The sequence below is a fragment of the Saccopteryx leptura genome, chromosome 3 (assembly GCF_036850995.1).
Source record: "Saccopteryx leptura isolate mSacLep1 chromosome 3, mSacLep1_pri_phased_curated, whole genome shotgun sequence".
NCBI classification, from domain to species: Eukaryota; Metazoa; Chordata; class Mammalia; order Chiroptera; family Emballonuridae; genus Saccopteryx; species Saccopteryx leptura.
The window spans coordinates 222,098,734-222,126,504 of record NC_089505.1 but is presented as its reverse complement, the minus strand read 5'-3'; the positions used below and the strand labels follow the sequence as shown (position 1 = coordinate 222,126,504).

At 45.4% G+C, this 27,771-nt stretch overlaps 2 protein-coding genes and 1 pseudogene across 3 annotated transcripts in view; 2 read left to right on the top strand and 1 right to left on the bottom strand.

Annotated features, from left to right (window-relative positions):
* Nucleotides 1–27,771, top strand: part of FER1L5 (fer-1 like family member 5) — a 283,372-nt gene that overhangs the window by 124,751 nt on the left and 130,850 nt on the right. The gene's annotated exons all lie outside the window — the stretch shown is intronic.
* Nucleotides 1–27,771, top strand: part of CNNM4 (cyclin and CBS domain divalent metal cation transport mediator 4) — a 57,427-nt gene that overhangs the window by 4,437 nt on the left and 25,219 nt on the right. The gene's annotated exons all lie outside the window — the stretch shown is intronic.
* On the bottom strand, nt 4,834–6,181 carry LOC136400619 (eukaryotic translation initiation factor 3 subunit E pseudogene; annotated as a pseudogene).

Genomic DNA, 27,771 nt, shown 5'->3' with positions numbered 1-27,771 from the left:
TGGCACCTTAGTTATTCATTAATTGCTTTCTATATGTGCCTTGACTAGGGGGCTCCAGCCAGGCTAGCAACTCCTTGCTCAAGCCAGCGACCTTGGGCTTTATGCCAGTGACCTTTGGGCTCAAGCCAGCAACCACGGGGTCATGTCTATGATCTCACACTCAAGCTGGTGAGCCTGTGCTCAATCTGGCAACCTTGGGGTTTCAAACCTGGGTCCTCAGTGTCCCAGGCCAATGCTCTATCCACTTACACCACTGCCTGGTCAGGATCTGCCTGAGTCTTGTAAGGTCATTTTGACTCATCCTTGTCCCCCAACATTATAAGCTCCTTGAATGTAAGGATCCTGCTTTATATGTTTTAACCACTCAGTGCTTGGCAAAGAGAGGCACAGTAAATGCTTGTTATACAATGAATGAACGAATGAATGAACACATGAATAACAAATAAATGGATGACTGTCTGGCAAGCCCTATTTTCTTGCTGTTTCTGAAACACACCAGCCTTTGCCCTGGCTGTTCCCTCAGCTAGAATTTTCTTCCCTGGATGCTCACTCTCTCCCCCTCTCATGTCTGCTTCAGCTTCACTTTCTTGGTGAGGGCTTCCTGTCACCCCGTTCAAAACTGTAACCCCCATCCCACCCTGACCTTCCTGATCTTCCCACCCTGTGCTTTTTCTCTTTTTCTCATAGCACACATGATTTCCTAACAGCTGTGTTATTTATGAGTTCACTGTGTTGTTTATTGTCATCTCCTCCCATTATAAGTTCCAAAGGGCAGGGCCCTATGTTTTGTTGGTTGATATGTTCCTAGCCTCTGAATGGTTCTTGGCACAGAGCAGACCTCAATAAAGTCACTGAATGAATGAATGACCTATCAGGTTTGAAAGAGAGTTATCCCCATTCCAGTAGTGTTAGGATTTTGAGGGGCTGATAAGGGATAAAGAAAAATGGTCCTGGATTTTTCCAGCTGCACCTTGAAAGACAGGAGGAGCTCTTGCAATGACATGTGTATGCATGGTTTGGGTAAGGGACTGGGAAGCAGAGTTTGAGGTCTTGAGTGTGACACATGGTTCCCCTTTCCCATGCTTCAGTTTCTCTGTAAGTGGTCTTTGACCATCAGGAGTTTTTTTTTTTGTTTTTTTTTTCATTTTTCCGAAGCTGGAAACGGGGAGGCAGTCAGACAGACTCCCGCATGTGCCCGACCGGGATCCACCCGGCATGCCCACCAGGGGGCGATGTTCTGCCCCTCTGGGGCGTCGCTCTGGCTCTGTTGCATCCAGAGTCATTCTAGCGCCTGAGGCAGAGGCCACAGAGCCATCCCCAGCGCCCGGGCCATCTTTGCTCCAATGGAGCCTCGGCTGCGGGAGGGGAAGAGAGAGACAGAGAGGAAGGGGGGGGGAGTGGAGAAGCAGATGGGCACTTCTCCTGTGTGCCCTGGCCAGGAATCAACCCGGGACTCCACGCCAGGCCGACGCTCTACTGCTGAGTCAACTGGCCAGGGCAACCATCAGGAGTTTACATAACTTCACTTATTAATATTAATAATTCATAAATATACTTCTGCACACTGCAAGACAGGTATGGGGGCTGGGCTTCCCCCAGACGAAGGCAGGGGGCTTCCAGCTGCTTCCTCTCAACTGAAAGCAGTTATCATTAAATATTTGTTGAACCTGTCCAATGTGCCAGACACAGTGCTGGGTGCTGCAGGAGCTCAGGAGCAAGACCCTGTAGTTGGTCAGAAAGAGCTGTTAGAGCAACGAGAAGCTGGTGCCATTTGAACTTTGGCCGTTCCACTTAAACCTCGCCTAGAACTGTTTGCAGTATGGGTGTTGTGGTTGAGTTTGCCTATAGCTGGAAATCTTAGAACTATATTCCAGCTATATTTCTATAGCTGGAAAGCTCCCTGGGCTATTCCTGGCCCAGCTGCACTTTTCCTGCCCCCAGATGCTCTCCCAGGCCCTGTGTGAAAAGCATGAATTGAACTCTCCACAAAGAGGGCCAGGAGGTCCAGAGCTCAAACCCAACTTTGAAGCCTACCTTCTAGCTTTCCACTATACCCCTCCCACTGTGCCCCTCCCTCTGTGACATTTCTGCCCCTCCCAGGCACTTGGCTCCTCTTTAGTCATCCTATCTTTCCCCATCCACTTTATAACTTTTTAGTTCCTTGTAAAAAGCTGGGTTTAAACTTCACCCAGCTTGGTCACTGACCCATGAGATGACCTTGGACCTATTAGGCTCCTTATAGAAAGTTTGTGGGTTATGTATTGGAGGGAAGAAAGTAGAAATGTTTTCATCAAAACTCCTCCCATATTTCCCTGTATGCCATATCACATTTTCCCCACCAACTTACTTTTATTCCTGAAACAATGTTATAAAGTCAAGAAGACATACTGCCTAATTTGCATTCAGTTTTTGTTCCCACCATCTGCCACACTTACAGGGTCTTATTTCCCCACCATTTGCTTGTTACTTCATTTGTTTGATAAACACTAACTTTTGGAGCTTGGGTCAGACAGACCCTGTTGGGAACTAGAGAGGACTCACACAGCCCTGGTCACAGAACTACTGGGGAAACACACGTAAACAGGGTTTAGCTGTGGTAGGGATAGCTCAGGTAGGTACAGTGGAACCAAGGAAGGCCTATGATGTGCTTCTAAAGTCCAGATAACAGGACTCTGATCCTTCAGGAATGTCAGGGCTGGTAGTGGTTGTGAACAGCTGAGGTTTTTCATTGTTGAGGTTCAGGTTGACAGTTATGTCTTTATCATGTAGTATAAGTGGGGAGAGGAGGGAGCAGAGTCAGTTTAGTGAGGGTGGGGGGAAGTGAATAGTGGTAAATAATAATGGTGTAGTCCTTTATTGGACATCTCTGTGCCCAGCCTTGTGCATACCAGAGCTTCTTGCACTTGACCATGTACCCAGATTGCCTGGGCGTTTTGTTAAAATACAGATTTGAGCTCAGTGTGTCTGGGTGTGGCTGGAGAGCCTGCATGTCTCAGATGATGCCTACGTTGCTGGTCCTGGGCCCAGCAAGCAGCACAAGGGTGCAGCCCATCCTGGCAGGCATGCAGGTAAAAGTGCCTTTGTGAGGCTTGGGAGTGAGACCAGGACCAGTTGAGGAGGTCTGGAATCAGCTGAGAGTAGGCAGAACATGATGAGAAGGCAGAAGCCTGGCCAAAGTGGCTCCTGGGAGAGACAAAAAAGAGCCAAGCAGGCATGGTTTGGGGAGCCTCCTGTAGAGGTCAGGTAGGGTGAAGGCCAAATACAGACTAGAATGGACAGTGGAGTCACAAGGTGCTGGGAGAGGGCAGTCTCAAGGGTAGGGATCTCAGGCAGCTAAGCACCTGGTCTCAGACAACTCCACCTGGAAGCAGTCTGAATTGGGCTGGTGATTTGATCTCAAGAAGCTTCCTGGGGCAAGTGTATCTGAGAGTGATAGGAGCTGCCTGTTAGGGCAGAGGTGCCAGCCGGGCAGCTGACAACACCCTGGCCAGGTTCCTCCTTACTTTTTCTTTAGTGTGCTGCTTGCGGGCAGGGAACTTGGCACCTCTTCCCCTCTCCAGCATCTGTAGTCTGTGGGAGGCTTCTGCCGAGGAGTCAGGACTGAGAGCTGTTTTCCCAGTCTTCTGTTTGCAGTACTGTCCAACAGCTCTCATTTGTGTCCTGGAAGGCACTGCCTTACACCTAGGTCCTAGTAAGAGCTTTTTAGATCATACCGAGATCATACCGGTGTTTACTTTTCAAAGTCTTATATTTTTCATTAGAAAACCTGGTTTCAGCCTGACCAGGTGGTGGCGCAGGGGATAGAGCATTGATCTGGGATGCTGAGGACCCAGGTCCGACACTCCAAGGTCACCAGCTTGAGCAAGGGCTCACCAGCTGGAGCTTGGCGTCGTCAGCTTGACCATGGGATCATAGACATGACCCCAAGGGTTGCTGGTTTGAGCCCCCTGGTCAAGGCATGTTTGAGAAAGCAATCAATGAATAACTAAAGTGCTGCAACTACATGTTGATGCTTCCCATCTCTCTCCCATCCTCTCTGTCTCTCTAAAAAATAAAGAAGAAAAAAGCTTGGCTGCAGAGTTTTCCTGGATTCCTCTGGTGAGGACGGGAGATACTGAACATTTATCCTTGGAAATTGGTGAGAGCACAGAAACACAAAGCCACAGGACTGTCCTGCAGGAGAAATAGATGAGGGGCAGGGGCTTGTCTTGAGAAGTCTGGGAAAACACTCCAGAGGAGGTGACATCGAACCTGGATTGTCTTTTTTTTTTTTTTTTTGTATTTTTCTGAAGCTGGAAACGGGGAGAGACAGTCAGACAGACTCCCGCATGCGCCCGACCGGGATCCACCCAGCACGCCCACCAGGGGCGAAGCTCTGCCCACCAGGGGGCGATGCTCTGCCCCTCCAGGGCATCGCTCTGCCGAGACCAGAGCCACTCTAGCGCCTGGGGCAGAGGCCAAGGAGCCATCCCCAGCGCCCGGGCCATCTTTGCTCCAATGGAGCCTTGGCTGCGGGAGGGGAAGAGAGAGACAGAGAGGAAGGAGTGGGGGGGAGGGGGGAGGAAGCAAATGGGCGCTTCTCCTATGTGCCCTGGCCGGGAATCGAACCCGGGTCCCCCGCATGCCAGGCCGATGCTCTACCGCTGAGCCAACCGGCCAGGGCCTGGATTTTCTTTTTTTTTTTTAATGAAACAGCCAATTTTATTCAAATTCACCAAAATCTATACTCAATATATTGTTTCAAAAATGTATGTAACCCTTTATATAATGGTTTTTATTTCACCTTTCCTTTATAGTTTTTTTTTGTTTGTTTTTTGGTCTCTTTTTTTGCAGTTCTTCAGTAGAAGCCAGAGTCTTGAGTTGCCCAGTTAGGAGCCTCTGACCTACTGTTCTGATTAAGTTTCTTCTCAATATTCATCGCCAACATCTGATTTCTAAAAGAAAGGCTTTTGGTCTTTTCAATCACTTGTTGATAGGGTGATACTGCATTGTTACCCATAACCACATGACCTAATTTAGAATCAATCTTGGCATCCAGTCTTGCATTTCTAATCAAATTTACAATCCACCTTTCAGCTTCTTCTGGAGTCATGTTCAGTTTATCTGCCAACATATTAATGCTGATACACTGGTGGATGTGACAAAAAGTCTCAAATATGAAGAGACGAGCATTTTCAATAAAATCCTCAAGAGAAGCCACCAAGAAGAAGTCATTCACAAGCACAGATTCACATTCCCTCAGCTTTTTCTGAGCCCCATCAAAGTCAAAGTTGAAAACATTCAACAAACTCTGTAATTGGGTCTTTATATGTGTAAGACTCCTGTTGAATAACTTTGACTAGATCTTTTAGCACCTGCCGGCGTTTTCGAACATCTTTGTTTGTTATGACTGCTGTGGTCAAATAGCGAAGAATATGTGGACACATTGTCTGAATTGCATTAAGATATTGTGGCTGGTAAAGGAAGAGATCAATTATATTATCACGCCCTTTGGGGTGGTTGAAGAAAACAAACGGACCAGTGAATAAGCCATGTTTGCTGCTGAAGAGACTGGAGGGGAGAACTCACAGAATTATTATCTATGGTCTCTTTTAACCGCGTAAGGTCTTCCATGGCTGCATCCCAATTCTGCATTAAAATTTCAGAGGCCAGTTTTCCCCAGAGTGAACTCAAAGCATTTCTATCTGTTGCTGGAACCAGTATTCTAAAGAAGTAAAGATATTCTGCTGCTCCAGAGTAATTCCCACATTCATACTGGAATTTTGCATACCTGTAGAGTGTATCTAAATATTCTTGCCTAAAACCATGCTTGTCTGCCAGGTAGTCAAACAGCATCCGACCATCCCTGGTTGACTGCATTTGCCTTGTAGTTTCTGGATCCTCAAACATCTTCACAATTGGTTCTGTTTCTGCCTGAAGCTGTTTCAGTTGAGCAACAACTGTGGTTCTTTTTTCTCTCAAAGCATGAGGAATATCATCAGAATAAAGGTTTTTGTATACATCCATAGCAAAGTCTACCATGATGGTATCACTAAGAAGATCCAATTTTCCTTGTAATAATTCTTTTTCATTATATATCTCCTTTACGGAGAGAAACTCAAGCAACGGAAAGACAAGATGCCGATCCAAAAAGTGCGCGATGCGAATAGTCAAGTCGTACTCCGCCATCTTGCGAAGGAAAAGGCGATTTTCTTTTTTTTTTAAGTGAGAGGAGGTGAGATAGACTCCTGTATATACCCCAGCTGGGATCCACCTAGCAACCCTGTCTGGAGCCAAAGCTCAGATCACCCAAGCCATTGGCTGAGCAACAGCACTTGAGGCTGATATACTCAGACAAACTGAGCTATCCTCAGCACCCAGGGCTGATGCTTGGACCAGTTGAGCCTCTGGCTGCAGAAGGGGTGCACCAGGGGGAGAGGAACAGAAGGTCACTTTTTCTGTGGGCCATGACTGGGAATCAAACCTGGACGTCCATATGCTGGGCTGTTGCTCTATCCACTGAGCCACTGGACAGGGCCTGTGGTTGCTTCTCACATATGCTCTGACCGGGGATCAAACCCAGGATATCTGCATGCCGGGCCAACACTCTATCCACTGAGCCAGCTGGCCAGAGCTGCACTTGGATTTTCAAGGGTGACTTGGCATGGCCTTTTTCACTTCTGTGCTTCTCATTTTGGAAGAACTTGGACCACGGGATGAGAAATGAACTTATTAGGCCTTGGTGGCAACTTAGGGTAAACTGCTTTTATGTATTGTGACTGCTTCTCAGCCCTTTCTAGAAGGATTTTAAGGTCAGGCCACCATTTGTCTTCTCTCTCCACACCTTTTTCCGAGTTAATACTGTTACACAATTGAGCTGGGGGAATGGAGCAGCAAGGACAGCCTGAGGGAAAGGAACGATGGCAAGTTCCTTCCGGTCTCCCTCTCTTTGAGGACAGGTTCAGCAAAGTGTTTATCAGATACTCTCCTAAAAGGCCTCACAGCCAGGGAGAAGAGGGTGTGTATAGATGGAGAGGCTAGACCAGGCCTTTCTGTCACTGTCATGATGGTTTTGGCACAATCACCTGGTTCTTTCAGCCCAGCCTATGGGGAGGGCCGGGAGCTTTTCTTGTCCTAAGCTAGCTCTCTCTCTTGATGACTCCCTTTTGTGTTAGGAATTTTTTTTAACTTCTCAGTAGAACTTGCTCAGAGAATGTGAGGGGTACAGAATTTCCCCAGGTGCCCAAGATGGTCCTCAGCTACAAGGAAGGGGAGCAGCTTTCTGGCACTGTTGCTGCCATTTGATCTAGCCCCATTCTCTCCTCTGAGCCATTCCACCTGCTGTGGGCACAGCTGGCCTGTCCTGTACCTCAGATCACCTCTCTTGTCACACCTGAGTGTGCTGAGACATTCTGCTCTCAAAGGCTTTGTGACTATGTAAGGGACTCCTGTCTCATTTCATAGGCCAGAGTCTGGATTCATTAGTCTATTCCTGTTCCATTTATTATGTGACTTTCTTTTTACTAGTGGTTATTATAAAACGATGCAGCTCATTGTCAGAACTTTAGAAAACACAAAAATCGACAAAACAATTCCTGATCTTGTGATATAGAAAGAGCTACTTTTAATATTTTGAGTTATTATAACTTTTTTAGAAATAGATCTAAGGTTTTTTGTTTTTGTTTTTTAGTGAGTGAGTGAGAGACAGGCAGACAGGAAGGGAGAAAGGTGAGAAGCATCAGATCATAGTTGCATCACTTTAGTTGTTCATTGATTGCTTTCTCATATGTGCCTTGACCAAGGGGCTTCAGCCGACCGAGCCAGTGACCCCTTGTTCAAGTCAGCCACTTTTGGGTTCAAGCCACATCTTCTTTTTTTTTTTTTTTTAATAATTTTATTTTTTTAATGGGGCGACATCAATAAATCAGGATACATATATTCAAAGATAACAAGTCCAGGTTATCTTGTCGTTCAATTATGTTGCATACCCATCACCCAAAGTCAGATTGTCCTCTGTCACCTTCTATCTAGTTTTCTTTGTGCCCCTTCCCCTCCCCCTTTCCCTCTTCCCCCCCCCCCCCCCCCCAACCACCACACTCTTATCAATGTCTCTTAGTTTCACTTTTATGTCCCACCTACATATGGAATAATGCAGTTCCTGGTTTTTTCTGATTTACTTATTTCACTTCGTATCATGTTATCAAGATCCCACCATTTTGCTGTAAATGATCTGATGTCATCATTTCTTATGGCTGAGTAGTATTCCATAGTGTATATATGCCACATCTTCTTTATCCAGTCATCTATTGACGGGCTTTTTGGTTGTTTCCATGTCCTGGCCACTGTGAACAGTGCTGCAATGAACATGGGACTGCATGTGTCTTTACATATCAATGTTTCTGAGTTTTTGGGGTATATACCCAGTAGAGGGATTGCTGGGCCATAAGGTAGTTCTATTTTCAGTTTTTTGAGGAACCACCATACTTTCTTCCATAATGGTTGTACTACTTTACATTCCCACCAACAGTGTATGAGGGTTCCTTTTTCTCCACAGCCTCTCCAACATTTGCTATTACCTATCTTGTTAATAATAGCTAATCTAACAGGTGTGAGGTGGTATCTCATTGCAGTTTTGATTTGCATTTCTCTAATAACTAAAGAAGATGAGCATCTTTTCATATATCTGTTGGCCATTTGTATTTCTTCCTGGGAGAAGTGTCTGTTCATGTCCTCTTCCCATTTTTTTATTGGATTGCTTGTTGTTGAGTTTTATGAGTTCTTTGTATATTTTGGATATTAGGCCCTTATCTGAGCTATTGTTTGAAAATATCATTTCCCATTTAGTTGGCTTTCTGTTTATTTTGTTATCAGTTTCTCTTGCTGAGCAAAAACTTCTTAGTCTGATGTAGTCCCATTCATTAAATTTTGCCTTCACTTCTCTTGCCTTTGGAGTCAAATTCATAAAATGCTCTTTAAAACCCAGGTCCATGAGTTGAGTACCTATGACTTCTTCTATGTACTTAATTGTTTCAGGTCTTATGTTTAGATCTTTGATCCATTTTGAGTTAATTTTAGTACAGGGGGACAAACTGTAGTCCAGTTTCATTCTTTTGCATGTGGTCAAGCCACATCTTCTAACAAACAGCAAGATGAAAACCATTTTCATTTTTACAGTCATGTTCTCTCTCATTAGCTGCCCATATGTATTTTCCTGTTGAAATCATGATCTATCTGTAATTTTGGAACACTGTTTAGATTGGATCTTCAGATTTCTCCTCTCATAAGCAACGAAATTCTTTTTTATCTCTGGGATTCTGGGGAGGAGGCTCTGGGAGGATTTCCACAGGCTAAAAGCCCAGCAGTGCTGCAGTGACAAGGTGAGCCCAGAGGCTGGGGCGTGTAGCCTCAGCCTGTTTTGCGGTAGTCAAATCTGGTGTTGGAGCATTACTTGGAAGACACAGTCTCTTCCAGCTTCAGGGTCCTTTCACTGGGATCTGGACAGGTTTCTTTTTTTTTATTTTTTGTGACAGAGACAGAGAAAGTCAGAGAGAGGGATGGATAGGGACAGACAGGAAGGGAAAGAGATGAGAAAAATCAATTTTTCGTTGCGGCTGCTTAGTTGTTCATTGATTGATTTCTCATATGTGCCTTGACCGGGAGGCTACAGCAGACCAAGGATCCCTTGCTTGAGCCAGCGACCTTAGGCTCAAGCTGGTGAGCTTTGCTCAAACCAGATGAGCCCGTGCTCAAGCTGGTGACCTCGGGGTCTCAAACCTGAGTCTTCCACATCCCGGTCTGACCTCTATCCACTGCGCCACCGCCTGGTCAGACAGGACAGGGTTCTTGACAGATTGGTTTACAGGGCTCTCTGGAGTGCTTGGTCTCTGGCCAGCAGCAGCCAGGAGTCTAGGATAGAAAGAGGTTCTCTTCCCTTCTACACTCCAGGCAGAATCACTCCCCTCACCCCACATACACATACACACAAAGACAGGCTCACTCCCACACTCATTCCCTCTACACACAAAGACAGGCTCATACACATACATACACACCCTCCCACACACAGGCAGGCAGACTCACATACACACTTACCCCCTCTAGGCAGGCTCTGTCTTTATCTGTCTTACACACATGCTCACAAACATGTAGCAGTCCTGCTTTAAACTTACATCCATGTCTCATCAAACTTCCCTAAGAATGGTTTAAAAAGTGAGCAGATACTTACGCAGTGGTATTATTTCATTAAAGGCTCAAAATAGTGACTGACTGTTGGTCTCAGAAAAATTTCTCTTTGGTTGCTGGTGGTTTGGTCATCCACGTTAATGACAGTGTCCAGCTCAGACGATTGTGGTGAGGACTACATGAAGTAAGGCACACAGAGCGCTTAGTTCAGTGCCTGGCACCATATCATCATGCAATAAATGTTCACTATTTTAAAAATTACTGTTATTACTGTCCAAAGGTGCCCCAGCTGGTGTTGACATCAACTTGCACCAAGGTGGTTTTCACACTGGCTCAGGTGGCATGGTGCTCCACTGTCTGGGCATGGTTCTTTTCTTGGAATTATGAATGTACTGAGGTCAAAAAAGCCCACTTCACTCCAGTATATAATTACATGCTAGTTTAGATACCATATTGTAAAGCCAGTGGCCACGGCCAGGGCCACCAACACGGCAGCCCGGCCCATGCAGGTTCGCAATGGATTCGGACAGTCGGTAAAGAAACAACGGAGCCACAAACTGGTGGGCCAGTCTTTAATTCTAGCTTGCACCCGGCGGGCAAGTAAAAACACACACTGGGCTCCAAAACCCACTCACATTCAGTGCTCACAAAGCCACTGACTTATCCGAGTTTCCTAGAATCAAAGGTTTCTAGCTCACCAGACTTATTCACCTCTGTTCCCCATCTCCTTCCTTCTCCAGCGTCAAACTGCACAAACTGACCTCTCACTCAATACTCCGCCATCTTGGCTGCTTCTCCTGGCCACATGGCCTCTTTCTGCTCTCTGCTCTGCTCCCTCTGCTCTCTCATGCTAATCATCCCAGGAACCAAGAGAGCAAGCTTTCGTTCTGCCCCCATTTTATAGTGTAGAAATCCAAACCTTTAATCCAATATACAAAACAGGGAAGTCTCTAATACAAAGTCACTTCTCTGAGGCATGGTTGGATTGTACCACCCCACATCAAAAGGGGTGGGAGAGGCTTAATCCCAAAACCAAGCCCCAGGCTACAAAGATCTAGCCTGCCCACAGAGACACACATTAATTTCACCTGGGCAACGCCATCTTTAACAAAGTGAGCATAATATATTTTATCTGTGCAACAATCCACCACTATGCTCACTTTACTACCCACAATCTACATCACCAGCATCCCCGTGCAAGAAAATTGGGCACATTACACAAATTACAACAACGTGGCAAATCATACAATTTCAACAATTACAAAGGTACACTTCACCAGTCTCTGAGCACTTTGCCCAAAGCGCAAAATGTCCTCGGCCTTGTTTCTAGCCATGGGAAAAGCTTCCCGGGGCAGCGGAGTGCTTCCAGGAAAGCCACCCCCACCCCCATCAGGGTATTTCACATTGTCCAAAATCCGTAATTCGTAAGTCCATCCAACAAAGGAGCCAATGCCCACTCCGGTCGTAGTCCAGGAAATCAGTCCGTGTACATGGGGCGTCAGCCACCCCCCTCATTCCTGCCGTCCTGGCAGGTCTTACACTGTCCCAAAGAGGGGCACATGGCGTCCAGCCCTAAATTGTCCCAAAATTGCAGACCTACCAGGGCCGCAGTAGGTGCTCCTTCCAGCTGGGCTTCCATCTTCTGGAGACTGCAAATCACAACTCCAGCCCAATTCTCATCCTTCAAAGAGGAACTGAAAACACCAGCTCCCGCTGCCAGGCTCAAGCCCCGGGCTGCCGCCACCTTCTGCTCCGCAGATGTTGCAACTCCGGACCCGGCCTCAGCTTCAGCCCCGGCCTCAGCCTCAGCCTCAGCCTTAGCCTCAGCCTCAGCCTCAGCCCCGGCCTCCTGCTGCTGCTGGCTCTCCACAACCTCCAGGGCAATCGGCAACTCACGAACCTGTGAATCCTCCTCCAGCAGCTGCTCCATTTCCAGGCGAATCTCGCAAACCTGGTCGGCCTCCTCCTCCAGCGCTTCCTCCAGCTCCAGGGTCAGCATCTGTTTCTCCCGTGTTTGCTCCAGCTCCTTCCACTGCTCGGTTTGCAGGTCCCGGGCAGCCTCTTCCACAGAGCTCTCAGTTTCCTCACACATGGCTGTAAAAGTCAGCCAGCCTACAATCCCCAAAAGGACAGCCATGGGGAACCATAACACTAGCCAGTCTTCTACTCCACCACTCAAAGGCTCCTTGCCAATCTGTATCGAATCCTGCCACAGACTACGCCAAATGTAAAGCCAGGAGCCACGGCCAGGGCCACCAACACGGCAGCCCGGCCCATGCAGGTTCGCATTGGATTCGGACAGTCGGTAAAGAAACAACGGAGCCACAAACTGGTGGGCCACAGTCTTTAATTCTAGCTTGCACCCGGCAGGCAAGTAAAAACACACACTGGGCTCCAAAACCCACTCACATTCAGTGCTCACAAAGCCACTGACTTATCCGAGTTTCCTAGAATCAAAGGTTTCTAGCTCACCAGACTTATTCACCTCTGTTCCCCATCTCCTTCCTTCTCCTATGCTCACTTTACTATCCACAATCTACATCACCGGCATCCCCGTGCAAGGAAATTGGGCACATTACACAAATTACAACAACGTGGCAAATCATACAATTTCAACAATTACAAAGGTACACTTCACCAGTCTCTGAGCACTTTGCCCAAAGCGCAAAATGTCCTCGGCCTTGTTTCTAGCCATGGGAAAAGCTTCCCGGGGCAGCGGACTTATTCACCTCTGTTCCCCATCTCCTTCCTTCTCCAGCGTCAAACTGCACAAACTGGCCTCTCACTCAATACTCCGCCATCTTGGCTGCTTCTCCTGGCCACATGGCCTCTTTCTGCTCTCTGCTCTGCTCCCTCTGCTCTCTCATGCTAATCATCCCAGGAACCAAGAGAGCAAGCTTTTGTTCTGCCCCCATTTTATAGTGTAGAAATCCAAACCTTTAATCCAATATACAAAACAGGGAAGTCTCTAATACAAAGTCACTTCTCTGAGGCATGGTTGGATTGTACCATCCCACATCAAAAGGGGTGGGAGAGGCTTAATCCCAAAACCAAGCCCCATGCTACAAAGATCCTGCCTGCCCACAGAGACACACATTAATTTCACCTGGGCAACGCCATCTTTAACAAAGTGAGCATAATATATTTTATCTGCCCAACACATATTATCCCTACCTTCGTGTGTATGTTACAGGTAACAGAAGCCAGAGCTTAAGAAAAAAATGTAAGGAAGAGAAACTTAAAACTGAGGCCTTTCTCCTCATTTACTTCATAATTTGTTTCCTGCAAATTGAAAAAAGTTAAGCTTGCCATTCTGATTGCCAGAATATTTGTGTTCTAAGGGCAGGAGCATAGTCTAAGGATGGCTGCTTGCGAGGTAGGCAGGAAAGCTCCTGGCCACATAGTCCCGTTGCACCTCTGTTTGGGTCAGGATTCACCTGTTGCCTGCTCCCTTCTGTTGGAATCCATGGGAATCCAAAAGACCAGAGTAACAGGCTTTATTGAAAGGAAGAAAGGAACCCTGCCAGGCACTTCTCTTGGGGAGAAGAGTGCAGGTTATAGACTAGGGGTGAGTTATATAGTGTTTGGGAGAGCCTGAGGGGATAGCCTGAGGCAAAAGCCCTGGTATGTTTGGAATGCTCCTTCTTGGGGGGCTTTGAGCATATGGGTGTTGAATCAAAAGTCCTGGTATGTCTGGAGTCCCTCCTTGGAGCGGTTTGTCAGCTTTTTGGAATTCCTGTATCTCAGGGGCGATAGTCAAGTAAGGGTGAGGTCTGACAGATAAGCGGAACATCAAGAGGGCAGTTTGGAATACACATATCTATCACCTTCCTGGTACCCCAGTGAGGGAGGAAAGAGGCTATGACAGAAAAGTAGCAGAGGCCCTGGCTAGTAGTCTCAGCGGTAAAGCATTGGCCTGACATGTGGAAGTCCCAGGTTCACTTCCCAGTCAGGGCACACTGGAGAAGCAACCATCTGCTTCTCTACCCCTCTCCCTCTCCCTCTCCCTCTCCCTCCTCCTCCCCCTCCCCCTCCCCAGCCCCTCCCCTCCCCCTCCCCCTCCTCCTACTCCCTTCCCCCTCCCTCTCCCCCTCCTCCCCTCCTTCCCTCCTGTAGCTATGGCTCGAATGGTTTGAGCAGTTTGGCCCTGGGTGCTGAGAATGGCTCTATGGCCTCACTTCAGACACTGAAATAGCTTGGTTGCAGAGCTATGGAGCAGTGACCCTAGATGGGCAGAGGCTCGCTGTGCGAGTCCCGGTCAGGGCATGTGGGAGTCTGTCTCTCTGCCTTCCAGCCTCCCACCTTTCACTTAATAAAAAAATTAAAAAAGCAAAGAGAGAAAGAAAGAAAAGTAGCAGAAATAAGAGACTCCCAGGGAAACAGAGACTCCCCAGGAGGGCCAGCCCAAGAGCTCTGGAGGAGCTCTGCTCTGAGCAGACAGCATAAGGAAAGAAGATGTCTTCATTAATGGTTAACCTTTATTGAATACTTAACTAGTCCTCCAAGTGCTAAAGGTGGGTAACTGAGGCTCAGAAGAGATCCCCAGTCCACCACAACTAAGTGGCAACCCCAGACTGTTCCCCTCCAGAGGTCAAGCTTTTTTTTTTTTTCCCCAGAGGTCAAGCTCTTAATCACTGTTCTGTCACTCAGTAAGGTTATAGATTGAATGAAAGAGACCAAAGATTCAGATTTCCCGGTTACTCCAGGTTGGAAAATATACTGTCACTTCTAGGTTTTTAAAAAAAAATTATTAAATTTAAAAAAAATAAAAATTTTTTTAGAAGAAGAGGAAGGGAGACAGAGACAGAAGAAACATTGATCTGTTTCTGTATGTGCCCTGACCTGGGATTGACCCAGCAACCTTGGCATATCGGGACTACACTGTAACCAACTGAGCTGTCTGGCAGAGCATCAATTTTGGATTTTTTAAAATTGAAATATAATTGATATATAACATTATATTAGTTTCAGATGTACATACAACACAATAACTCCATATTTGTATATATTGTGAAATGGTCACCACAGTAAGTCTAGTTAACATCTATAACCTCATATAGTGACAAATTTTTCTGTGTGTGATGAGAACTTTTAAGATCTATTCTCTTAGCAACTTTCAAATATGCAATTCAGTATTATTAACTGCAGTTACCATGCTGTACATTATATACCAGGACTTATAACTGGAATTTTGTACCTTTTGACCCCCTTTACCCATTTACTCCCACCTTGCCTCTGGCAACCACACCTAGATTGGCTTTAAAGTGAACTTTTTGTTGAAGCAAATAGGTAAATCATAAGTGTACCACTTGATAGGTTTTCACAAAGGAATGCCCTGTGTATAGCTACCACTGAGCTCAGGAAACAGACTGTTACCAACACCCTAGAAACCCCCCCACATTCCCCTTGCCAGGCACTGCCCTGCTCCTGAATCATCCTGAATTAATTTTTCATACTGTATGTGCTCTTTTGTGTCTGGCTTCTGCTGCTCAAACATTGAGATTCTGCACTTCATCTGCTTTTTGTGCAGCTGTAGTTCAACTTGTTTGTTGCTGTGTAGTATTTCATGATAGAAATACACCATGATGGTACTATTGGTGGATACTTGGATTATTTCTAGTTTGGGACTATTACAAATCATGCCACTAAGAACAGCACTCTTGTGTATGTCTTTTGGTGCTGTATATGTGCATTTTTGTTGCCAATAACTCTAGGAGTAGAATTGCTATGGACTAGTACAGGCAATTGCTAGGGACTAGATGAGACAGTGTTCCAGAGTGTTCTCACTCCTGTCCCCACAGTGCTTGTATTGTTGGCTGTTTTTTTATTTTGTGTTAGCCAGTCAGGTAGGTGTGTGCTACTGCCTCCTTGTGATTTTCATACTTATTTCCCTAGTAGCTAGTGATGAGCATATTTTCGTGTGCTTATCATTCATTATGGTTAGTGCTTTTTGATATTCTATTTCAGATTCTAATAAATCTTGATGGTGATACCAAGTACTCTTTGTTCTTCAAGATGGTGTTGACTATTTTTAGCTTTTTTCCTGGTAATTTTATGGAATTGCATTGAATCTAGAGGCCAACCTGAAGGTTTGACATCTTTAAAATAATTTCTGATCCACAAGCATAGTTATTCCTCTGTGTATTTATGTCTTTTTAATTTCTTTCTGTGTGTGTGTGTGTGTGTGTGTGTGTGTGTGTGTGTGTGTGACAGGACAGACAGAGGGACAGATAGGGATAGACAGACAGGAAGGGAGAGAGATGAGAAGCATCATTCTTTCATTGCAGCACCTTAGTTGTTCATTGATTGCTTTCTCATATGTGCCTTAACTGGGGGGCTACAGCAGACCGAGTGACCCCTTGCTCAAGCCAGCGACCTTGGGCTCAAGCTGGTGAGCCTTGCTCAAACCAGGTGAGCCCACACTCAAGGCAGCAACCTCAGGGTTTGTTTTTTTTAACAGAGACAGAGACAGAGAGTCAGAGAGAGGGATAGATTGGGACAGATAGACAGGAATGGAGAGAGATGAGAAGCATCAATCATCAGTTTTTTGTTGTGACACCTTAGTTGTTCATTGATTACTTTCTCATATGTGGCTTGACCATGGGCCTTCAGCAGACCGAGTAACCCCTAGCTCGAGCCAGTGACCTTGGGTCCAAGCTGGTGAGCTTTGCTAAAACCAGATGAGCCCGTGCTCAAGCTGGCGACCTCGGTGTTTCGAACCAGGGTCCTCCACATCCCAGTCCGACACTCTATCCACTGCGCCACTGCCTGGTCAGGCAACCTCGGGGTTTTGAACCTGGGTCCTCTGCTTCCTAGTCTGTCGCTCTATCCACTGTGCCACTACCTGGTCAGGCTCTTAATTTCTATTTATGTTTTGTTATTTTCTTTTTTTTTTTCTTTTTCTTAAGTGAGAAGTGGGGAGGCAGAGAGACAGACTCCCACATGCACCCAGACTGGAATCCACCTGGCAAGCCCCCTATGGGGCGATACTCTGCCCATCTGGGGCTGTTGCTCTATTGCTCGGCAACTGAGCTATTTTAGCACCTGAGGTGAGGTCATAGAGCCATCCTCAGTACCTGGGGCCAACTTGCTCCAACCACGCCATGGCTGTGAGAGGAAAAGAGAGAGGTAGCGAGAGAGAAGGGAGAGGGGAAGGGTGGAGAAGCAGATGGTCGCTTCTCCTGTGTGCCCCGACTGGGAATCAAAACTGGGACATTCACATTCCAGGCCAACGCTCCACTACTGAGCCAACTGTCCAGGGCCTAGTTTTACTATTTTCTATATAGAAATCTTACACATATTTTCTAAGATTTAGTCCTAGGTATTTGGTGATTTTAAGTAGCATCTTTAAGTTTTTATTTTGTACATGTTTGTTGCAGATTGTTTCAGCTGGGGTGGGCTGCTGGTCAGTTCTGATGCTAACCATACCTAGAGTTAGCAATGGACCCCACATGTCTGGGGGCTCACACTCCCACCAGCATAACCAACCACAAGTTCGGTCCCCCCACTTATGCACTTCTGACCAACTGGCTATAAATGTGGGAGCTCCCATGACTCTTACTGGGTTCAGTAATTCACTGAATGACTCACAATGACTCAGGAAAGTGCTTATCATTAGTTTTATTTGAAAGGATGGGATGAGGGCTGGAACAGCCTAAGAGGCAGAGCTTCCCTGCCCTCGGCCCCTGGATTCAGGGTATGTACCCTCCTGGTATAGCAATCTGTTCATAATATGAGAAGCTCCTTTTGCGTTCGAAGTTTTTATCAGGATTTCATTCCTAGGCATATTGATTAAGTTATTGACTGAACTTAATCCCCAGCCCCTGTCTTTTCCCAGGAAGTAAGTTCCTAGGTTGGTTTTACCTGTGACAGCCTGTGAGTCGTGTCATTAGTTTAACAAAGATACTGGATTACTCAGGAAATTCCAAGGGCTGTTTATCTGTGCCAGGAACCAGGGTCAAAGACTAAAGATATCTTTCTTTTTTTTTTTTTTAAGCTAGAGAGACAAAGAGAGGGGCAGATAGGGACAGACAGACAGGAAAGGAGAGAGATGAGAAGCATTAGTTCTTTGTTGTGACACCTTAGTTGTTCATTGATTGCTTTCTCATATGTACTTTGATCAGGAGTGGGGGTGTACTCCAGCTGAGCCAGTGACCCCTTGTTCAAGCCAGTGACCTTGGGCTTCAAGCCATCGACCTTTGGGCTCGAGCCAGTGACCATGGGGTCATGTCTATGATCCCATGCTCAAGCCAGCAACTCCGTGCTTAAGCTGGCGACTTCAGCGTTTCAAACCTGGGTCTTCTGCATCCCAAGCCTATGCTCTATCCACTGTGCCACCACCTGGTCAGGCAAGATATTCTTTATTGTATGTACCATATAAGTACAGAGAAATAATAGATAATTTTTTTTTTTTTGAGAGAAAGAGAAGCACCAACTCATTGCTCTACTTAGTTGTGCACCCATTGATTGCTTCTCATACATGCCCTGACTGGGGCTTGAACCAGCAACCTCGGACTCCAGCCAGCCACCTCAGGATTGAGCCTGTGACCCCAGGATCAAGCTGGTGACCCTGAGATTGAACTGGTGACATTGGCACTCTGAGCCAGTGCTCTATTCACTATGCCACCGGCCAGGGCATAATAGTTAATTTTTGTATAGTGACTTGACTTTATTATTTATTAGCCTTGCTAAATTCACTCATGAATTCTAATAATTTATTTTAAATTCTCTGTACACATCATTATGTTGCCTATGAATAGCGGCAGTTTTATTTAATATGTTAAACTTTCTACATTTTATATCTTGTTCTTGCCTTACTAACTATGATATCTTGGATCATGTTGGACTGGTGACAGTGGGCATCATTGTTTCATTCTACATCTCAAGGGAAGGCTTTTAAAATTTGTCATCATGCATGTATTTTTTTTTTAAGTGAGAGAGAGAAAGACAGACAGGAAGGGAAAGAGAAGAAAAACATCAACTTACAATTGCGGCACCTTAGTTTTTCATTGATTGCTTTCTCAAATGTGCCTTTTCTGGGGGCTCTAGCCAAGCCAATGATCCCTTGCTCAAGCCAGTGACCTTGGGCTTCAAGGCAGCAACCTTTCGGCTCAAGCCAGCGGCCATGGAATACCTACCCTATTTCCTTATGTATAAGACACACCTTTTTTTGAAAAATTTGGGGTCTAAACACTGGGTGCGTCTTATACAGTGGTTGTAGTTTTTTTACTTGCATTTCTTTTTTTTTGTGCTTGTTTTTGCGCTCATTGTTGAAGACAGTGATTTGTCATCAGACACAGATGAGGACAAGCTATGGATGGGAGTTTTGACAGTGATAAGGAGTTATATGAACTTTATGATGAATAAAACGAGTTCAATAACTTTATGTAATACATTTTTTTTCAAATTTTGGGCTTCAAAATTAAGGTGCATCTTATACATGGGAGCATCTTATACATGGGGTCGTACAGTATGTCAATGATCCCATGCTTAAGCCGGCAACTCTGCCATCAAGTGAATGACCTTGGGGTTTCGCTGGGACCTCAGCATCCCAGGTCCACGTTCTATCCACTGCGCTGCCACTGGTCAGTATGCATGATTTTTATCTTTTGTAGATTTTCTTTTTCAGATCAACCAAGTTGACTTCCTTTCCTAGTTTACTAAGAGTTTTTATAATGAATAGATGTTGAATTTTACCAAATGCTTTTAAAATATCTTTTGGTTTATATTTATAGTATCAATTACACAGATTTTTTTAATGTTAACCCACAATAATTATTTCATGACTGCAGAAACCTTAGTTATGATGTATTATCCTTTCTACACATCACTGGATGTGATTTGCAAATATCTTTATTTAGAATGTTGGCATCTACATGCATGAGAGATAGGTCTATGTAATTGTTCTTTCTGCGATTAAGAGAACAAAACTAAGGTTGGTATCAAGGTGTTCCTTGCCTTTTTTATGGCAGAAAAAATATAACTGTTTAATAATGAAGTCGTTTTCCCTGTTATCTCCCAATTTAGGTGAGCAAGTTGGAACAACCAAGTAACACTTGCCCTTGTTGTGTGCCTCCCCCCAACCTTCCTACTTCTGCTTCTGACAACCAGCAAAGAAAGGCCTCTCAGATCAGGTTAAATACTGGTGCAGTTTTGCTCCCTCTTCAGGTTTTGATATCAAGGCCTAGAATGACTTAGTAATAAATTTAGAAACATTTAGTATAGGATTACCATTACTAATTGGGGTTCAGCGAGGGATTTTTCTTGTTTGTGATGGGGATAGTTCAGTAGAAACTGGACTATCAGTTGATGTCAGTCAGCAAAGCATTTAGCAGAATTTCCTGTTTTAGCTCCATAATAACATGGGACATGTGGGCTCTTTCATCATGGTCCAGCTTTGAGATTGATTTGGCTGTAGATTATTAGCTGGTTGTACACGCAAGTCCAAGGAACGGGTACTGTGAGTCTGTAAGCGGGGCATGAAGAGGAAGGGGCTCCTTCTGGGTGGGGCTGTCAGATGGCCAGGAGCTGAGATGACAGGTGAAAGGGTATGGGATCCTGAGAAGAAAGGACTGGGTGGGCAGGAAGGGAGAAGCAGGGTCAAAAGGAGGGATCCCACTGGACACCTCCCGATCACTCATCTCTTTGCCTTTCCCAGCTCACTGTCGGGCCAGCGTCTCTTCTCCACTTCATTTTCTTCTGCTTCTTGAAAAAACTTGGGTTCTGTGTGTTTCTTTCTGCCTTTTGAACTGTCCCTGGCTGTGTCCTCCAGAAGAGATTTCCACATCGCTGAGGCTGCAGACATCAGTATTAGGTCTGAACTCATTTCTTAGGTAATTCAAGAAACTTTTAAAAAACCTGTCCTTTGACTCAGCGATTCCCCTTCTAGAAATCTTTCTTAAGGATATGGAGATGTAACTCAAACATATTTATTACAAGGCTTTTCATAATGGCAGAAACAGGAAGGGCCCCATTTGAGAACTCAGTGGGAATTGGAATTATGTTCACTTATGTACAATGGAATATGATGAGGCCAGTTTTTTTTTTTTTTTTTTTTAAATTATTGATTTTAGAGAAAGGAAAGAGAGAGAGAAAGGTGGTAGGGGAGGTGTGGGAAGCATCAACTAGTAGTTGCTTCTTGTATGTGCCTTGACCCGGCAAGCCCCAGGTTTTGAACCAGCGATCTCAGTGTTCCAGGTCGACACTTTATCCAGTGCACCACCACAGGTCAGGCAAGTTTTTATTTTATTTCTTTATTTTTTAATTTAGGAATTTAAGGGGGTGACATTGATCAATAAAAGTATATAGGTTTTATGGCCCTGGCCGGTTTGCTCAGTGGTAGAGCATCGGCCTGGTGTGTGGAAGTCCCAGGTTTGATTACTGGCTAGGGCACACAGGAGAAGCGCTCATCTGTTTCTCCACCCTTCCCCCTGTCCTTTCTGTCTGTCTTTCTCTTCCCCTCCCACAGCCAAGGCTCCATTGGAGCAAAATTGGCCCTGGCACTGAGGATGGCTCCAGGGCCTCTGCCTTGGGCCCTGGAATGGCTCCTGTTGCAGCAAAGCTATGCCCTAGATGGGTGGAGCATCGCCCTCTGGTGGTCATGCCAGCTGGATCCCGGTCTGGTGCATGTGGGAGTCTGTCTCGCTGTCTCCCTGTTTATCACTTCAGAAAAATGCAAAAAAAAAAAAAAAAAAAAAAAAGGTATATAGGTTTTAGGTAAACATTTCTATAGCATTTGAACTGTTGATTGCCATCACCCAAAGTCAAATTATTTTCTGTCACTGTGTATTTGTCCCTCTTTTACTTCCCTGGAACCATTCAACTTTTGAAAATATTTTTATGAAATGGAAAAAGACAAGGAATGCAAAGTATTTAAAAAGTGGGGTACAGACCTGTGGTGGCGCAGTGGATCAAGCATCAACCTGAAACACTGAGGTCGCCAGTTCAAAACCCTGAGCTTGCCCAGTCAAGGCACATATGGGAGTTGATGCTTCCTGCTCCTCCCCCCTTTCTCTCTCTCTCTCTCTCTTCTCTGAAATGAATAAATAAATAAAAATAATTAAAAAAAATAAAGATAAATATTTTTTTAAAAAGTGGGGTACAAACACTATATACATGAAGATCCAGTTTGTGGTGAAAATATAGTAATATTTTATCTATGTATTTAATTTTTAAGATCTTAATTTCCTTTTTTCTACTTTTATTATGAATGTCAGGAAAAAATCGTGGAAAATTTGTTTGAGGTCAAAATAAAATCGTAAGAAAATTGGGGAAAGTAGAAACACTGTTAATGCTGATGATTTTAAGAAATTACTGTATGTGGTAATATTATTGTGGTTTTACTTTTTAAAAGAGTCTTACTAAAATGCTTGTAAAATTTATAGTTTTTCAAAGATAAAATCTGTGATTTGCTTAAAGAAAGCCGATAGAGTGGGTGGAGGAAAGAGGAAACCAGACTGGCCAGGGGAGTTGTAATAGGTGAAGGGCCCTGAGGGCATAATTATATTATTTCTCCCTTTTCTGTGTGCTTGATATTTTTCATAATAAAACTTAAAAAAAAATTAGAGACTATGGGCTAAGTGAAAAATCAAAGGTGTGAAGACTTGTCTTCAGTGGGAGAGACCAGCTTTAGGGTCTCCTAACATCATCTGTCAACAGTTTTACCCTTTGGGCTCTCTGGTTAAAAGAAAACTGGAGAGGTTCCATTTCTAAATCCCAGCTTGCTCACTTCTTCTGAGGTGGTCCTGAGCAGGACTTCTCTGAGCCTCAGTTTCCTCCCATGAAGAGTGGTGTCAGGCCCTGGCTTGTTGGCTCAGTGGATAGAGTGTTGGCCCTGTGTATGGATGTCCCAGGTTTGATTCCTGGTCAGGGCACAATGAGAAGTGACCATCTGCTTCTCTCCCCTTCTTCTCCCCTTCTTTTCCTCTTCCCCTCCTGCAGTCAGTGGGCTAGATTTGTTTGAGTGTTGGCGCTGGGTGCTGAGGATAGCTTGGGTGGTCCAAGCGTCAGTCTAAGGCGTTAAAAATAGCTAGGTTGATTTGAGCATCGGCCCCATTGCCTAGTGGATCCCGGTTAGGGCGCATGTGGAAGTCTGTCTCTCTATGTCCCCTGTTCTCGCTTAAAAGAAAAAAAAGAGTGGGGTTAGTCATAGGAGAGGCGTCAGTCATAGGAGAGGCACCTGGGACAGCACCTGGGCTTGCTCCCCACCACGTGCTCCCCTGACCTGCTCTGTAGCTGGGGGGAGATGGGCCCTGACGCGGACATGTGAGTGTCTTCTTTTGGAAGGGATGGCTAAGGTCTGGCCATCTTCACAGCACTGTTGTAAAGGGAGCTATCCCAACTTTTGTGAGCATGCACCCTATTAGAAATTTTTTTTTTAATTTGTACTTCCATTTATTCAAACGTGATATATGTGTACTGTTTTCTTCAGAAAAAATTTTTTATTTACTGATTATTAGTTAGAGAGTAAGGGAGGGGGGGAGGAGAGACAGAAATATCAATCTATTACTGTATGTGCCCTAATGGGGATTAAAATGGCAACCTTTGTGCTTTGGGATGATGCTCTAACCAACCAAGCTAACCAGCCAGGGCTATGTACTATTTTCTAATACATAAATTATGAAACAAACACAAATTTTTAAAAAGAGGTAAAGATGAAATAACCATAGTTTTTAAATTTCTTGCTATTATTTACCATTCATATTATCTCTAGCACATACTTTATATCCTTTTTCAAGGCACAAAATACCCTTACGATGAGATTTGTCAGTACTGACAATGGCTATAAGTCTGTTTCAAATAATATTCTTTTTTTTTTTTTTTTTTGACCGAGACAGAGAGAGTCAGAGAGAGAGGGACAGATAGGGATAGACAGAGAGGAAGGGAGAGAGATTTTGAACCTGGGTTCTCTGCTTCCTAGTCTGATGCTCTATTCACTGCACCACTGCCAGGTCAGGCTCAAATAGTATTCTTAATAATTTTGAATTATTTTGGCCAACTCCTTAGTCCTGACTCCATGGTTACTGCTTCCTCTATGCTGATTGTTAGGGCTAGGAGCGGTCGAGAGGTGGTCTCTGGCCTTTGTAGGCCCTGTGCTTCTTTATTCCTGGATTTCCTTGTAGGGATCTTGGTCAGGGCCCACTGTGGGCGTGTATATAAAATAAAAGCTAAAACTGTGGCCCTGGCAGGTTAGCTCAGTCAGTTAATTAAGAGCGTCATCCCAAAGCAACAATATTGCAGGTTCCATCCCTAGTCAGGGCACCGCTAGGGAAGCAACCAATGAATGCATGACTGAGTGGAACAACAAATGAATACTCCCCTCCCCACCTTTCCCCTTTCTCTCTCTGTCTCTTTCAATAAAAAACAAAAACAAAAACAAAACAAAAAACCCCACAAAACGTTAAGCCCTAGCCAGTTAGTTTGGTTGGTTGTAGCGTTGTCCTGGAATGTGGAGGTTGTTGGTTTGATTCCCTGGTCAGGGGCACATACAAGGAGCAGTTCGTTGTTCCTGTCTCTTTCTCTCTGATCTCTCTCTCAAAAGTAAATAAATAGCTAAAATTGCTTATTTATATTGGATGACTCCCCTGTCGGAGAGCCTGTTCTAAAAGGTTCTGGATACCTGGGGCTCTCTTCTGTGAGCCTGGACGTGTCTGGCTATATGGTAGTGTTTGTGTGTCTTGATCAGGATGGTGGGGCAGGTCTCCCTAGAGGTCTCTAGAAATTCTTTTCCCTGCAGATCCCTGTCTGTTTTGGCAAGTGGGCCACCATGTTTGCTTTTCCATTTCTTCTTTCCATTTCCATGTGACTACCCTCCTAACACCTTCTCTCTTGTTTTCTGCTTTACCCTATCTTTTGGCCTTGCCTTCCATCTTTATATCCTTTGAAAACATAACCAACTATAATGCAGTCTTTTCACTGTTGGTATTTATTGAATAGCTGACTTTTTGAGCACACACTCATGCCTTGTGCTAGGCATTGAGGAATGGATCAAGAACCACCCATATAATTTGTACTGCTAGGAGTGTAAACTGGGCCCTCTACCATACAGAAGTCAATTTGAAAGTTTTTAAAAAATTCATCAGCCCTGGCTGGTTGGCTCAGTGGTAGATCATCAGCCTGGCATGTGGATGTCCCAGGTTCAATTCCCTGTCAGAGCACACAGGAGAAGTGACCATTTGCTTCTCCACCCCTTCCCCTCTTGCTTCTCTCTCTTTCTTTTCTCTCTCTCCTTCCCTCCCCCTTCCTGCCTCCCTCTCCTTTCTTCTACTTCCCTCTCCCACAGCCATGGGTCGATTGGTGTGAGTTGGCCCAGGTGCTGAGGATGGCTCCGTGGCCTCTGCCTCAGGCACTAGAATGAATTGGTTGCTGAGCAATGGAGCAGCTCCCCAGATGGGTAGAGCATCACATCCTAGGGCAGTGGTCCCCAACCCCCGGACCCCGGACCGGTACCGGTCCGTGGGCCATTTGGTACCGGTCCGCAGAGAAAGAATAAGTAACTTACATTATTTCCGTTTTATTTATATTTAAGTCTGAACGATGTTTTATTTTTTTCTCTTTTTTTTTTTTTTTTTTCATTTTTATGAAGCTGGAAACGGGGAGAGACAGTCAGACAGACTACCGCATGCGCCCGACCGGGATCCACCGGCACGCCCACCATGGGGCGACGCTCTGCCCACCAGGGGGCGATGCTCTGCCCATCCTGGGCGTCGCCATATTGCGACCAGAGCCACTCTAGCGCCTGGGGCAGAGGCCACAGAGCCATCCCCAGCGCCCGGGCCATCTTTGCTCCAATGGAGCCTTGGCTGCGGGAGGGGAAGAGAGAGACAGAGAGGAAAGTGCGGCGGAGGGGTGGAGAAGCAAATGGGCGCTTCTCCTGTGTGCCCTGGCCGGGAATCGAACCCGGGTCCTCCGCACGCTAGGCCGACGCTCTACCGCTGAGCCAACCAGCCAGGGCCTGATGTTTTATTTTTAAAAAATGACCAGATTCCCTCTGTTACATCCGTCTAAGACTCACTCTTGATGTTTGTCTTGGTCACGTGATACATTTATCTGTCTCACCTTAAAGGCCGGTCCGTGAAACTATTTTCTGACATTAAACTGGTCTGTAGTCCAAAAAAGGTTGGAGACCACTGCCCTAGGGGGCTTGCCGGGTGGATCTTGGTCAGGGCACATGCGGGAGTCTGTTTCTACCTCCCCTCCTCTCAAAAAAAAAAAAAGTTGTCAATGCACAAACCCTTTTACCTAGATACATGTTGAAATGTATTGTTATTGCACATGGATCAAATGATAGGCTTACAGGAACAGTAGGAAAAAACTGGAAACCATCGTGTCAAGCAGCGGATGGGAAGGGGTTAAGTCCATCCTAGTGTCCACCAGTGGCACAATCCACAGGGGAGATGAACAGAACTTTAAGAATGAAAATAAAGTAATATATTTGTTGTAGACACTTTGAGGAAAGTGGAAAATTATTAAGAAATGAAAGTTACCCTTATTCCACCACCCAAAATGTGAATATTTCTGGTACATTTTCTTCTAGTAAATCAGCAATGAACTATATTGCTTCCCCCCCCCCCAAAAAAAAATGAGATATCATTCTTATCTCTTCTGATTGTAAAAGGAAAAAGAAATAATACATATTGGTTTTAAAATGCATTAAGCCAAAGCATAAGAAACTACTATTGATTGCTTTTACTGTCCTGTTCTGTAACTTTCTGCCTTACTCAAATGGTGAGCACCATCTCTTGAAATAAATCTCTGTGCCTCAGCCTCTTTTTTCAGTGGCTGCAGTACTGTGTCATAAACTATCTTGGACAGAACCTCTTGGGCACGCCTGATACAGTAGCCTGGGTATTTCCTTTGTATTAAGGTTTTTCCTAGCAGTGGAAGATAGGCTGAGTGTAGATCTTGCACATTTTACATTTTGACATGTACTACCAAATCCTGAGGAAAACATTTTCTTGTTTTCTCCAGCACTGTACTGTGTTAGGCACTGTAGTCTGATAATATACTATATTAATATATGTTAAAGTGAAAGCCCTTCTCAGTGTTCTTTTAAGTTGCTTATTGATTAAACATCTTCTTCGCAGCCTGGCCCTCTCTGCAGGGGTCACCTTCCCACTTGGAGCTGAGAGGGGTGTGGGGCAGGAGGGCTGTGCAGGGGTTCTTCTGCTGCTCAGTGTCCACTGGGTCCTCTCTTGCCCTGCCTGCATCTGGCTGGGCTGGGCCCTCTCCTCTGGCTGGTTGAGGTCAGCACTATTAATAGTCACTTAATCCTGCTGTGGCCTGTAGCCAGAGTGGAGGGAGGAGAAAGGAAGGGCTTCCCAGGAAAGGAGGATGCCATGGGGGTGGGGGGGGCTGAGAGCTAAGGGCCAATCCTAGGGACCTGGGATGTTGGGAGGTGAGACTTGCTGGGGAGGCCAGAGAGGAGGATGCTGATGACTGATCTGGGGCCTTTGGATCTAAACCATGAGAAAGGCAGCCAAAGCTGATGAGTAAGGCCTGCCCAAGGCATTTGTGGACTTGGAAACTCAGCACCCTGTGCTGTGTCCTCCTTATGGTCTTTGAAAGATAAAGCTTTTTATGAGGGAGGAGGACACAGCAGACAGAGGCTGG